We start from the raw sequence: 14,381 nt of genomic DNA on the forward strand, positions 1-14,381 counted from the left end.
GTTCTGATGAGCCACCTGACATAATTATTTTATAAGGTGGAGTGTCCTTACACAGTTCTGACTGTGGGAGGATCACTGGGTCATCGGTGGGTCTGCACAGAGGCTCTGAATCCCGGGCCCCGTCTCCTGGGAGACGGACAGGGGACGGTCCCCAGCGGACAGCCCTCCCGGACATAGGATTTCCCCTGGGCTCCAGTTTGGGTGCAGAGGAAACTTGTCCTCCAGCATGCACATACCCACCTGGGGAGATGGTGCGGGGTAGCGGGGCATCCCCTTGTTTGTCTGCAAGAACGGGGTAGGTGGGTGCAATGTGCTAATGAAGTATCTATGAAGGTATTTTGGGAGGTGTAAAAACCCTTCACGTTTGTTCCTGCACCGATTCGCCAGTTATTGCAAACACGAGGCCAAGGATACAAAGGTGGGTAAACCCATTCGTTCGTTCTCTCCGTGGGCGCTTACCAAGCACCTGCTGTGCGCCTGGCCCCGATCTGGGTGTGGGGCGTCCGGCCGTATGAGGAAAAGCTTCATTTCTTCCCCCCGTTGGGTGTCCTCCTGCTCATACAGAACACTTCAGTCGGGTCACCTGATGGGAGGGGGTTTCCCTGCACTGAGCAGTTCTCTGTGACATGGGCTGCGTGTCCTACAACTTAACTCGGTCCTGATCCTGTTTACCTGGAGACAGTGCGGACCCCGCTGGTTAAGGGCTCAGTCCCACGAGACTGCCCCCCACGCCAGATGCCAACGGCAGGTAGTAACTCCCCAGGTGACCCACGACCTCTGCCCAACTTGGCTACAAGCCGGAGGTTTGTTGGGCACCTCTTGAATCTGACTGATCTGCTAGAACAGCTCACGGAGCTCAGGGAGATGCTCGGCTACATTTCCCAGTTCATTAAAGGAGGCGATAGGGGCGCCTGGGTGGCGCAGTCGGTTAAGCGGCCGACTTTGGCTCAGGTCGCGATCTCGCGGTCCGTGAGTTCGAGCCCCGCGTCGGGCTCTGTGCTGACGGCTCAGAGCCTGGAGCCTGTTTCCGATTCTGTGTCTCCCTCTCTCTGACCCTCCCCCGTTCATGCTCTGTCTCTGTCTCAAAAATAAATAAAAAAACGTTAAAAAAAAATTAAAAAAAAAATAAAGGAGGCGATAAAGGGTACAGGTGAGCACCCAGGTGCAGAGACACACAGGGCGAGGTCTGGGGGGCTCCCGGCCACGGGTGCTTCCGTCCCCGTGATGCTGGGGTGCGTCATCCTCTCAGTGTGGATGTGCTCCCCAACCTGGAAGCTTCCAGAACCCTGTGCTGCCGGGGTTCTACGGAGGCTCCCCACAGAGACACGGCCAACTACTCACTCACTCCCACCCTAATCCCTTTCTGGAGGGTGCGGTGGGGTTGACAATGCCAAGCTCCTAATCGTGGCTGGGTCCGTCTGGCAACCGGCCCCCATCCAGAAGACCACCCAGAACAGAAAGATGCACCGTTAGACCCAAGATGCTCACAGCTCTTACCACTAAGGAAACGAGGATTTTAGAAGCCCCGTGCTGCCGACGGGGGCACAGGCCCGTGTCTGCATCTTCTCTTGTCTCACAGCAGCAAGGAACGAAGCCGCGTCCCCTCTCAGCACACCGGGTCCCGTAGTCCTGAGGCACTCGTACCCCAGCGGGACTCTGTACCTGTGTCCTCCGTGTTCTTCGCATACGTGGCCTGTGCCGGGACTCACTTTTCAGATCAAAGCTATGTTTTTGAATTAGGGTTTATAGATGTAGGCGACTAGGTTAAAGACGTTTGTATTTGCAGAGGTTTTATTTATTCACTTATTTATTATTATTTTTTTTAAGTTCACTTATTTATTTTTAAGAGACAGAGCAAGTAGGGGAGGGGCAGAGAAAGAGGGGAGAGAATCCCAAGCAGGCTCTGCACCATGAGCACAGAGCCCGACGCAGGGCTCGAACCCATAATCCATGAGATCACAACCTGAGCCGAAACCGACCAAGCCACCCGAGCACCCCTGTATTTGCAAAGGTTTAAAATAGTATCTCCATGAAATGGTATCCGTAGGTAGGAGTCAGAGACTGAGCGTAAACCTGTGACTTGGGTCTGTAGTTCCCCAAGAGGCTGGTGTGTGGGCTTTTATTGTGTGAGGGTTGCTGCAGGCGGCTTGGCGTGATCACATCCTCCGAGATGCTTCTAGAGCTGGATGGAGGGTCGTTCTCACCGGCCCTGGCAATGCTCTCCAGTTTTGATTTAGCAGATCCAGGGTGGGGCCCGTGCCCCCTTGTGGTTTGACAACTTCCCCAAGAAATCTGAAGTGCTTACCGTCCAGAAATGGTGTTCAGCAATGCTGATGTAAGCCAGTGGGCTAATTTTGCACATGAGGAAACTGAGGCACAGGGGGCAACGGCGCACGGGTAGGAGCAAAGCCAGGACCCAGACTCAAGTTCCTGACCGGCACACGATGCCCTTTCCGTGAGTGCAGGCACCGCACCGTTTGTGAGCATACAGGTGGTGAGGAGCGTGAGGCGGGCTGGTGACGCGCACTTGCCGTGAGATCGTCCATCCACCTGGGCCCTGCTCCGGGAACCCATGGCCTGGGCATCCTTCTGTGGGGCCCCCACAGCTCAGGGACTCCCCGCTCATAATGAGGGCCTGCCGCCGCTCCTGGGATGTGATGAGCCCCCTGTGTGTGCTGTGGGGGCAGGGTGACCTGCAGGTCCTTTTTTCTTTTCTGGTCGTTAGGGTCCCCATCCCTAAACAGATCACACACGGTTCCCAAGTTACATTAGGGCAGGCTCCTTTCTAAAAGGAGCTCACTGACAGATACCAAATTTCACGAAGGATCTATGGGGGCCGTGACTCTGTCCTGCTGGTCTAGCCGAGCCCGCTGGCCAGGCCCAGCACTGCCCAGAGCCTGCGACAGCCCCAGCTACTGGAGGTTTGGGTGGTTAATTTTACATCAGCTTGATGGGGCCGTGGTGCCCAGATATGTGGTCAGCATTTTTCTGAGTGTTCCTGTGAGGGTGTTTGTGGATGAGATTAACATTTGAATCAGGGACTTTGAGGGGCTTCCATAGGGAAGATGGTCGAGTAGGATAGACTCATCTCGTCCCACGGATGCAACGAGCCAACACTCACATCAGCGTAAATGACCCAGAAAATGACCCAAAGACCGGCAAGACAGACTCTCCACAGCTAAATAGAGATAAGAGGCCATAGTGAAGGGTGTAGGAAGGGCAGAGATGTAGTTGGGAACCAAACCAACCGAGACTGTCCAAGGAGGGAGGGACCCGAGGCGTGGAGAGGGAAGAGGAGCAGACCCCACCCCAGGCACGGGGACCCTCACGGGGAAGACAAATCCCTGTGGTATTTGGCTTTGAAAACCAGAGGGGCCTAACTTCGCCATTCTTAACAATCAGTGAGGCTTAACACCTGGAGCCTTAAAAGTCATCAGTTCGGCTCTGGGAGAGCCAGGAGGGCGGGAGGAAACTGAGTCCCTGTCCTTGAAGAGACCGAACAGCAAACAGCCCCACAGAGCTTCAGTGTAGAAGCAGCAGTTTGAAAAACTCCTGTGGAACAGGGGAGGGAGGTTGATTTACCAATCTGAGAATGGGTGCTGGAAGGGCAGGGGTCTTTGGGAGGCTTCTCCAAGAACAAAAGAGCTGGCAGGTGCCGTTTCTCTCTCCCGCCTGCAGCCTGGACACAGGACACCTGTGGGAACCAGGCCACCCCCCAACACTCCACCCAGCTTGCTTGCAGCAGAACCTGCCTGTTTTGCTCCAGCCTCGGCAGGACTTTTCCTGGGTGGCTGCATTGTCCCTCCCACAGCAGACCAGCACAGGCCTTGCTGGCACCTTGTGCCCTGCCCCTGCATTCTCCTGTGGACCTTCCCTGCTCCAATACACCTCTGTGGAGTCCATCCAGAGCAGTGCCCGAAGCCTGGCAGAGTGCACGCAGCCCAGACAGGGGCCAGCACAATTCCAAAGTGAGTCCTGCCCTGGGGAGAGGGGAGGATAACCATACACACCAGTCTGACTGTGGCCCCAGCAGTGGGCTGGGGACAGACATCAGGTCTGACTGTAGCCTGCCCACCAATAAAAGATTCTGGGAAAATGCCCTGCAATTTGGAGCTACCACATCTCTGGCAAACTCCTGGTCTGATCCAACTCAAGCCCAGGGAGATCCCAGACTGACCCACTAACAACACAGAGACCAGACCCTGCCCACAACAGGCAGAGAGGGCCACTGCAGATGACTGGACAGAAGGCGAACAGAGCTGAGCCACAACAGGGTACATGCATCATACACAGGAGACACCCCTGAAGAGCCACATTCTGGTGAACAGGGGACACTGCACCACGGGCACTACTGGACCTCTTCTTCATAAGGCCATGACTTTCAAGGGCAGGAGATGCTGCTAACACAGAGAAACAGACACAGAGGGTTAGACAAAATAAGGAGACGGAGGAATATGTCCCAAATGAAAGAACAGAACAAGATCACAGCAGGAGACCTGAATGAAATGAAGATAAATAATATGCCTGTTAGAGAATTTAAAGTAATGGTTATAAAGATGACCAGTGGACTTGAGAAAGGAGTGGAGGACTTCAGTGAGACCCTCAACAAAGAACATAAAAAAGAACCAATCAGTGGTGAAGAACACAATAACCAAAATTAGAAATGCAGGAGGGAATAAATAGTAGACTGGAGGAAGCAGAAGAATGGATCAGTGACCTGGAGGACAGAGCAATGGAAAGCAATCAAGCTGAACAGGAGAGAGAAAAGGAATTATGCAAAATGAGAATACATATAGGGAGCTCAGCAAAACTATCAAGTATAACAATCGCATTATAGGGGTCCGAGAAGGAGAAGAGAGAGAAAAGGGGACAGAACATTTATTTGAAGAAATAATAGCTGAAAACTTCCTGAATCTGAGGAAGGAAACGGAAATCCAGACCCAGGAGACCCAGAGAGACCCCAACAAAATCACCCAAGGAGGTCCACACCAAGGCACGTAAGGAATTTAAATGGCAAGAAGCATGGATCGAGAGAGTTTTAAAAACAGCCAGAGGAAAGAAAACAGTTACATACAAGGGAAACCCCATAAAGCTATCATCTGATTTTTCAGCAGCAACTTTGTATGCCAGAAGGAGGGGCATGATATATTCAAAGTGCTGAAAGGGAAATTCCTGCAACCAAGAACACTCTATCCAGCAAGGCTGTCATTCACAACAGAGGAAGCGACAAAGAGGTTTCCAGACAAACCAAAGGTAAAGGAATTCATCACCACTGAAATAGCCCTGCAATAAATGTTAAAGGGACTCTTTGAGTGGAAAGGAAAGACTCTAGGTAGGAGTTAGAGCAGGAGGAAGCATAAAGCAGTATAAATAAGTATATCTATAAAAATCAGTCAAGGGATTCACAAAATAAAAGGATGTGAAGTCCGACACCATATACCTAAAGTGTGGGTGGGGGGCAGGTGGGGAAAAGGAGTAAAGAGTGAGTTCAAACGTAAACTATTGTCAGCATAATATAGACTGCCAGATGCATAACATGTTATATACAAAGCTAAGCCACAAATCACAAACTGGTAATGCATATGCAAAAAATAAGGAGAAAGGAATCCAAGAATATAACTAAAGAAAGCCAGCAAGCCATGAGAGAAGAGAGCAAAAGAAGAAAGGAACAGAGAACTACAAAAACAACCAATAAAGCAAATGGTGATAGGTACATACCTATCCGTGATTACTTTGAATGTAAATGGACAAAACATTCCAGTCAAAAGACATACGTTGATGGAGTGGATGAAAAAAAACCCAGACCCATCTATATGCTGCCTACAGGAGACTCATTTCAGATCTAAAAACACGTGCAGATTGAAAGTGAGGGGATGGAGAACCATCTATCATGCAAATGGATGTCAAAAGAAAGCTGGAGTAGCAATATGTGTATTGGACAAAATAGATTTTAAAACAAAGACTGTAATGAGAGACAAAGAAGGACACTATATAATCATAAAGGTAACAAACAAAAAGATTTAACAATTGTAAATATTTATTCTCCCAACATGGAAACACCTAAACACATAAAGCAGCTAATGACAATAAAGGAAGTAATTGATAATAACACAACAATACTGGGGGATTTTAACACCCCACTTACTTAAACAGATAGATTGAAAATCAACAAGGAAACAGTGGCTTTGAATGACTCATTGGACCAGATGGATCTAACAGATATATTCAGAACATTCCATCCTAAAACAGCAGAAAGCACACTTTCAAGTGCACATGGAACATTCTCCAGAATAGATCATGTATTAGGCCACAAAAGAAGTCCCAACAAATTGAAAAAGACCAAAGTCATACCATGCACCTTTTCTTTTTCTTTTTAAATATTTATTTATTTTTGAGAGAGTGCACATGAGTGGGTGAGGAGCAGAGAGAGAGGAAGACAGAGGCTTGGAAGCAGGCACCACAGAGCCCAACACGGGGCTCACACTCATGAACTGTGAGATCATGACCTGAGCCAAAATCAGATGTTTAACTGACTGAGCCACCCAGGCGCCCCTCCATGCATCTTTTCTGACCACAACTCTATGCAACCACAAGAAGAAAAATCTGAAAATACATGGAGGTTAAATACATGCTATTAAACAATGAATGGGTCAACCAGGAAATTGAAGAGGCAATTAAAAAATACATGGAGACAAATGAAACGTGAAAACACAATGATCCAAAATCTTTGGGATGCAGCAAAAGTGGTTCTAGGAGGGAAGTTTATAGCAATACAGGCCTACCTCAAAGAGCAAGAACAATCTCAAATAAACAATCTAATCTGACATGTAAAGGAGCTAAAGTAAAACAAAACCCAACACCAGTAGAGTGAAGGAAATAATAAAGATCAGATCAGAAATAAACAAAACAGAAGTGAAAGAAAGAAAGAAAGAAAGAGAAAGAAAGAAAGAAAGAAAAAGAAAGAAAGAAAGAAAGAAAGAAAGAAAGAAAGAAAGAAAGAAAGAAAGAAAGAACAGATCAATGAAAACAGGAGCTGGTTCTTTGAAAAGATCAACAAAATTGATAAGCCTTTAGCCAGACTCACAAAAAAAGGAGGGGTGACTCAAAATCAGAGATAAACACCAGAGAAATACAAAGGATTATAAGAGAATATTATGAAAAAATTATGTGCCAACAAATTGGACAACCTAGAAGAAATGGATACATTCCTAGAAACATACAACCTCCCAAAACTGAACCAGGAAGAAATAGAAAATTTGAGCAGACTGGATGCCAGCAATGAAATTGAATCAGTAGTAAAAAAAAAAAAAAAAAAAAAAAAAAAAAACCTCCCAGCAAACAAAAGTCCAGGACCAGATGCCTTCATAGGGAAATTCTACCAAACACTTAAGAGTTGATACCTATTCTTCTCAAACTATTCAAAAGAATAGAAGAGGAAGAAAAGCTTCCAAATTCATTCTATGAAGCTAGCATTACCCTGATACCAAAAAGATAAAGACATCACAAAACAAAAAGAGAGAGAAAAGAGAGCTACAGGCCAATATCCCTGATGAACACAGGTGCAAAAATTCTCCAGAAAATATTAGCAAATGGAATCCAGCAATATATTTAAAAAATCATTCACCATGATCAAGTGGGATTCATTCCTGGGATGCAAGGAAGGTTCAATGCTTGCAAATCAGTCAACATGATACATCATCACATCAACAAGAGAAAGGATAAAAACCATAATGATCCTTTCAATAGATGCAGGAAAAGCATTTGACAAAGTATAACATTCATTCATGATAAAAACCGTCAACAAAGTAGGTTTAGAGGGAACATACCTCAACATAAGGGCCACATATGAAAAACCCACGGTAAACATCATTTCTAATGGGGAAAACAGAACTTTTCTCCTAAGGTCAGGAACAAGACAAGGATGTCCACTCTCACCACTTTTAGTTTTAATTTTTTCAATTTTTATTTTTGACAGAGAGAGAGAGAGCATGAGTGTGTGGGGGGGGGGCAGAGAGAGAGAGAGGGAGACACAAAATCTGAAGCAGGCTCCAGGCTCTGAGCTGTCAGCACAGAGCCTGATGTGGGGCTCAAACTCATGAACTGCAAGATCATAACCTTAGCCAAAGTCAGACACCCCTCCACCCTCACCACTTTTATTCAACAAAGTACTCGAAGAACTAGCCACAGCAATCAGATAAGAAAAAGGAATAAAAGGCATCCAAATTGGTAAGTAAGAAGTAAAACTTTCACTACTTGCAGATGACATGATACTATATGTATAAAACCCTAAAGACTCCACCAAAAAGTTACTAGAACTGACAATTCAGTAACGTCACCAAAAATTGCATCAAAAATAACAAAATACCTAGGAATAAACCTAACCAAAAAGATGAAAGACCTGTACTCTGAAAACTGTAAAACACTGAGGAAAGAAAGTGAAGAGAACACAGAGAAATAGAGGAACATTCCATGCTTCTGGGTTGGAAGAACAAGTATTGTTAAAATTTCTGTACTGCCCGAAGCAATCCACACTTTAAATGCAATCCCTATCAAAATACCTACAGTATTTTTCACAGAACTAGAAAACACAATCCTAAAATTTGTATGGAACCACAAAAGGCCCTGAGTACCCAAAGCGATCTTGAAAAAGAAGAGCAAAGCTTCTTTGTGAGGCATCACAATAACAGATTTCAAGTTATAGTACAAAGCTGTAGTAATTAAGATACTATGGGACTGGCACGGAAATAGACACATAGGTCAATATAAAAGTATACAGAGCCCAGAAATAAATACACGATGATATGGTCAATTGACCTTCAAGAATGAGGCAAGAATATACGAGGGGGGAAAGACAGTCTCTTGAAGAAATGATGCTAGTAAAACTGGGCACCTACATGCAAAAGAACGAACCTTGGCCACTTTCTCACACCACATACAAAACTAAACTCAAATTGGATTGAAGACAGGGGTGCCTGGGTGGCTCAGTCGGTTAAGCGTCTGACTTTGGCCCAAGTCATGGTCTCACAGTTTGTGAGTTTGAGCCCCGCGTCAGGCTCTGTGCTAACAGCTTGGAGCCTGGAGCCTGCTTCAGATTCTGTGTCTCCCTCTCTCTCTGCCCCTCCCCAGCTCATGCTCGCACTCTGTCTCTGTCCAAAATAAATAAACTTAAAAAGAAATTAAAAAAAAAATTGGATTGAAGACAAATGTGAGACCTGAAACCGTAGAAATCCTAGAAGAGAGCACAGTCTCTCTGACATCAGCCATAGCAAGTTTTCTAGATATGTCTCCTAAGGGAAATAAATGCAAAAAAAAAAAATGTGATTATATCAAAATCCTTCTGCACAGTGAAGGAAACAATTAACAAAACTAAAAGGGAACCTATGGAATGAGAGAAGATATTTGCACATGATGTAAAGGGCTAGTATCCAAAATATATGAAGAACTTACACAACTCAACATCCAAAAAAACCAAATAATCCGATTAAAAAATAGAAGACATAGACCTTTCTCCAAAGAAGACATCCAGATGGTAAACAGACACATGAAAAGGTGTTCAACATCACTGATCATCAGAGAAATACAAATCAAAACCACAACGAGATATCACCTCACACCGGTCAGAATGGCCAGAATCAACAACACAGGAAACAACAGGTGCTGGGGAGGACGTGGAGAAAAGGGACCCCTCGTGCACTGTTGGCGGGAATGCAAACTGGTACAGCCACTGTGGGAAACAGTGTGGGGGGTTCCTCAGGAAATTAAAATTACCATATGATCAGTAATTCCTCTGCTGAGTATTTACCCAAAGAATATGAAAACACCATCTCGAAAGCATACATGCACCCCTGTGTTTACAGCAGCATTATTTACAATCGCCAAGCTGTGGAAGCAGCCCGAGTGTCCATGGACTGATGATGAAAAAGAACGGAATATTAGCCATAAAAAGGAATGAAATCTTGCCATTTGCGATAACGTGGATTGCTTGTAGAGGGTACAATGCTAAGTGAAATAAGTCCGAGAAAGACAAAGACCGTACGATCTCACCCATATGAGGAACTTAAGAAACAAAACAAAGAAACAGAGAGACTAACCAAGAAACAGACTCTCAACTCTGGAGAACAAGCTGATGGTCCCCAGAGCGGAGGGTGGGGGAGTGATGGGTGAACTAGGTGAAAGGGATGAAGACTACACTTCTCATGATGAGCACTGAGTCGTGCACAGAAGTGTTCGACATAACACTGTACGTTAACTGTACTGGATTTTAGAAAGATAACTAAAAAATAAAATGGAAATGAATCAGTGACTTTGAGCACAAGCAGATTGTCCTCCCTAATGTGGGTGGGCCTCATCTAATCAGCCAAAGCCCCGAATAGAAGAGAAGACTGGCCTCCCGCGAGCCAGAGGGAATTCTGCAGCAGGTGGCTTTCAGACTGCTCCTGCAGCATCGACTTCGCCTGTGTCTCCGGGCTGCCGGCCCGCCCCGCAGGTCTGGGACTTGCCAGCCTTTGGAACTGCATGAGCCAGTTCTCTCCAGAACGCTGACTGATACGGAGGTGAAATCGGGGTGAGGTTAGGGGGAGACTCAGACGCCCTGTGCTGGTCTGAAATAGTTTTCTTTTCTAAGCTCTTGGCCGGGTAGGGTTAAGCAATTTCCTTGATTGGGAGTCCTTAGAAGACAGGGCTATCGGTGCTCAGCCCGTTGTGTCCTGCCCAGTATGGCACCCTGTACCGGTGGGGGCTTAGTAAACATTTCTCACTCCCCCAGGAAGAGCGGTGAGGCTGTGCGGCCCCGTGCAAACAGCACAAGGAGGAGCATCGGAAGGAGGGACGGTTTTAGTCCCCCTTCTGCTGGGTGACCTCGGGCATTCCTGATGACCCGTCATTCTCCTCGATTGTTCACTGGGAAAGCGGACGGCACCCCAATTTGGGATGTTATGGAAAACGAACACAAAATAAAACACGTGAAAATACTTAGGGAAGTTTAAAGTACCCGTGACCTCTGGGCCTTGCACAGTTTTAGGAAAGGAGGTGGGCAGTAAATTGCGTGTCAGAGACCCTGGGTCTCTGCATGCGGTGCGGTGACAGGAGCTGAGCCAGGACCCAAAGGAGCGGCTGGTGTCCGTGAGTGTGGAGCTTTCTTCCGAGGGGCTGAGAGGTGGCTTAGCAAACCCTGGCCTGGAGCGGGTTAGGGTCAGGGAACAGAGATGCTAGGACTCATGGCCGCACCACGGTCAGACAGAACCGGGACCAAATGTCACGCCACACGTGGGTCCCCGGCAGTAAACTTGTTCCCATCAGCCGTCCCTCTCCCGTCCCAGAGCGGGCTTGGGCTGCGTGTTGTGGAAATGGTGTGATAGGGAATAGGGAAAAGACATGGTGAGGTCATAAAAACCCCCTTCTTTCTAAATTACAAGTGTCTTATTATTTTAATATTTATTGTTGGGAGACCGTGAGTGGGGGAGGGGCAGAGAGAGAGGGACAGCGGATCTGAAGCGGACTCTGCACTGACAGGCCGTCAGCACAGAGCCTGATGTGGGACTCGAACTCAAGAACTGTGAGATCATGACCTGAGCCGAAGTCGGACGCTGAACTGAGCCACCCAGGCGCCCCTACAAGTGCATCCTGAGTGTGGCTTTGGAGGACTTACGGGAAGGCTCAGGGTGCAGGTAAAAGCCTGCTTCCATGGGGGGCGGGCGGTATTTATTTTGGGCCAGAAATGCTCCTGTTTGTCACCAGAGCCATGTCTTCCCGCAGATGTCTCAGGTCCCAGCAGTGGCAATTTCAGACACTCTGTGAATGGAGTGTATTGGTTTTCCCATGACTGCCTTCACGGCCACCACTGACTAGGTGGCTTGAAATCACAGGTGTTTTTCCCTCCCACTTCTGTAGGCCGAAGTCCGCAGTCGAGACTGCTCTCTCGGGAGGCTCTGGGGAGGCTCCTGGCTTGCGGTGGCTGCTGACGATCCGTGGTTCTCCTGGTTTGTAGCCACAGCACTGCAGTCTCCTGTGTCCTTTTCTCTACGGGGGCGCTGTCGCTGGATTTCGGGTCCGTCGTGTCATTTTGAGTGATTATATCTGCAGAGACCCTACTTCCAAATAGGGTCACGTTCTGAGGTTCCAGGAGGATGAGAACCCGGGGACGTTATTCGGCCCACGACACGGAGAAACGAGGAGAGGGGTTGGCCCCGCTGGACTCCGTGTGGGAGTCTGAGCACAGACCCAGGTGAGGGAGCCATCCCTCTCCAGGTGGGCCCGGAGGCAGAAATTCCGGGCTCGGACCACGAGCCCCGCCCCCCCCCCCCATTAGAAAACGACGGACTGCTTTTCCCAACGCCCAGCTGCCACCTGGCTTCCCCGGTCCGATGCGCCAGGATGCCCCTCCTTCTGTCCCCCACTCTCTGGGCACTGATTTTCCTCTGGGTGAACTCGCGGCCTTGCCGAAAGACCTGATCTGCTCGCCAGCACCTCCCCGGCGTGCACGGTCGGCGCTGGGGTCACCAGCACCGGTGTGTCGCCGATGGCCACTCGGTCACGTCCAGGCGGTTGGTTCCCTTTGTCAGATTGCGAGCAGCAGACGTGCTCAGCTCTGCAAGTCCCCCGGAGGCCACAGCACTGGGGACCACAGAGGCCTAGCTGGTGGAGCCACGGGAGCCCTGCACGGGTGGGGTCCTGGCCGGTCCCTGCTCCCGGCCTCATCTCCCGTGGTGTCTCCATCGGGGGGCTTCGGCCTCTGTGGCCCTTCTGCATCTCCCTCCTTCAGACCTTGCTTCCCCTTCGGGGCCTCTGCAGCCTAACTTCCTTCTGGAACTTTCCATGTCTGGCTCCTGGTCATTCAGGTCTCTCAGGTGAGGGGGCACCTCCCCAGAGACCTCTCGGACCTCCCCCCAATTCTGTTTCTTCATATCACCCCCACCCAGTCCCTGTGGTAAGCTCTGTGATGACAGGGCCATGTCTTCCCGCTCACCATTGTGTCCCGAAGCTACGAACAGGGCGAGGAGTCTTCCGGAGTCTTTAGTAACTTCGCACTTCCTTTCTGCCCTTTCGATCCCAGAGAAGCGACGCTGTGTTGCAAGGCACACAGCTGATCCTGGATTCCGGACCTGGGGCACGGTGCTCGCTGTCCGAGCCCGGAGACCCCGTCATCCGAGCACGGTGCCTGGGGCTCGGCTCCCCGAACCGGACGCCAGGCAGGCACCCTACCCAGTGCGCCCAGTGCACGAGCAGTAAGATCACGCGATGCAGACTCGAGATCGTGAGGGCTCACCCAGCGAGGGGCTTGCGGAAGCCAGAGGGCACTGCTGGGAGAGAACATTCCAGAGAAAATGTTCTCTCCAGAGGCGTCTCCTAAATGCTCAGCCCTCAGTGGGGCAGCCCTGGGGACTCATTACCTATAGCGGGTTGAGATTTCAGCCACTTCTCACTCTTCCAGGAAGGGTTTGCCGTAGTACAGCGCTATTATTTTTAGCAAAATAACTGTTGTAGACAAGCAAGGTGATTTTTAATCCCCTGATTATAAATGCTGTTGGCCTAAAGAAGGAGAGCTCCTTGAGATACAACTCCCCGCCTCTTGAGATGGGTCCAGGCTGCTCCCCGCCTGAGAGTCTGCTGATGTTGCTGTGGGGAGGGGGCATCGCTAGCCCTGGTGGGGCCCCTCGCGGGGACTCCATTTGGCCAGTGAGTCGTTGCTCTGTGACCCTGTGGCGGTTGGGGCCGGGGAGAGGCTGGAGAGTCTGGGGCAGGACCTCTGTGATGAGTTAGCTTTGGCTTAGTGGTGGCACAGACAGGGCTCAAGTTCACAGACACAGCTTCACACATGGGGGCTCCCGGGGGGCTCTGTCGGTCAAGCGTCCGAGTCTTGATCTTGGCTCAGGTCATGATCTCGTGGTTCGTGAAATGAAGCCCCGTGTAGGGCTCTGTGCTGACGGTGTGGAGCCTGCTTGAGGTTCTCTCTCTCCCTCTCTCTCTCTGCCTTTCTCCTGCTTGTGCACGCTCTCTCTCTCCTCTCTCTCTCAAAATAAACAGACTTAAAAAAAAAAAAGTGTTGCTGGCTCATATAAAAGGGGGGAACCTTGAAAAGTACTTTGATGTGGGGCTTCTGGATGGCTTAGTTGGTTAAGCGTCCGACTTCGGCTCAGGTCATGACCTCGCGGTTCGTGAGATCAAGCCCCACGTCAGGCTCTGTGCTGTCAGCACAGAGACCTCTCTGGATCCTCTGTCCACGTCTCTTTGCCCCTCCCCTGCTAGTGTGCTCACCCTCTCTTGTTTCTCTCTCAAAATAAATAAATAAATTTGAAAAAAGAAACAGCTTCCCACTGAGTTCTTCTTCCCTTCCTGACTTCTCTGCAGACCCCCCTGGCCTGGCCCTGCCTCTCCTGACCCGC

At 49.1% G+C, this 14,381-nt stretch overlaps 1 protein-coding gene across 9 annotated transcripts in view; it reads left to right on the forward strand.

Moving 5' to 3' along the window:
• CNIH3 (cornichon family AMPA receptor auxiliary protein 3) overlaps positions 1-14,381 on the forward strand; it is a 135,640-nt gene that overhangs the window by 27,681 nt on the left and 93,578 nt on the right. The gene's annotated exons all lie outside the window — the stretch shown is intronic.

This window comes from Neofelis nebulosa, chromosome 15 (genome assembly GCF_028018385.1).
Source record: "Neofelis nebulosa isolate mNeoNeb1 chromosome 15, mNeoNeb1.pri, whole genome shotgun sequence".
Taxonomy (NCBI): Eukaryota; Metazoa; Chordata; class Mammalia; order Carnivora; family Felidae; genus Neofelis; species Neofelis nebulosa.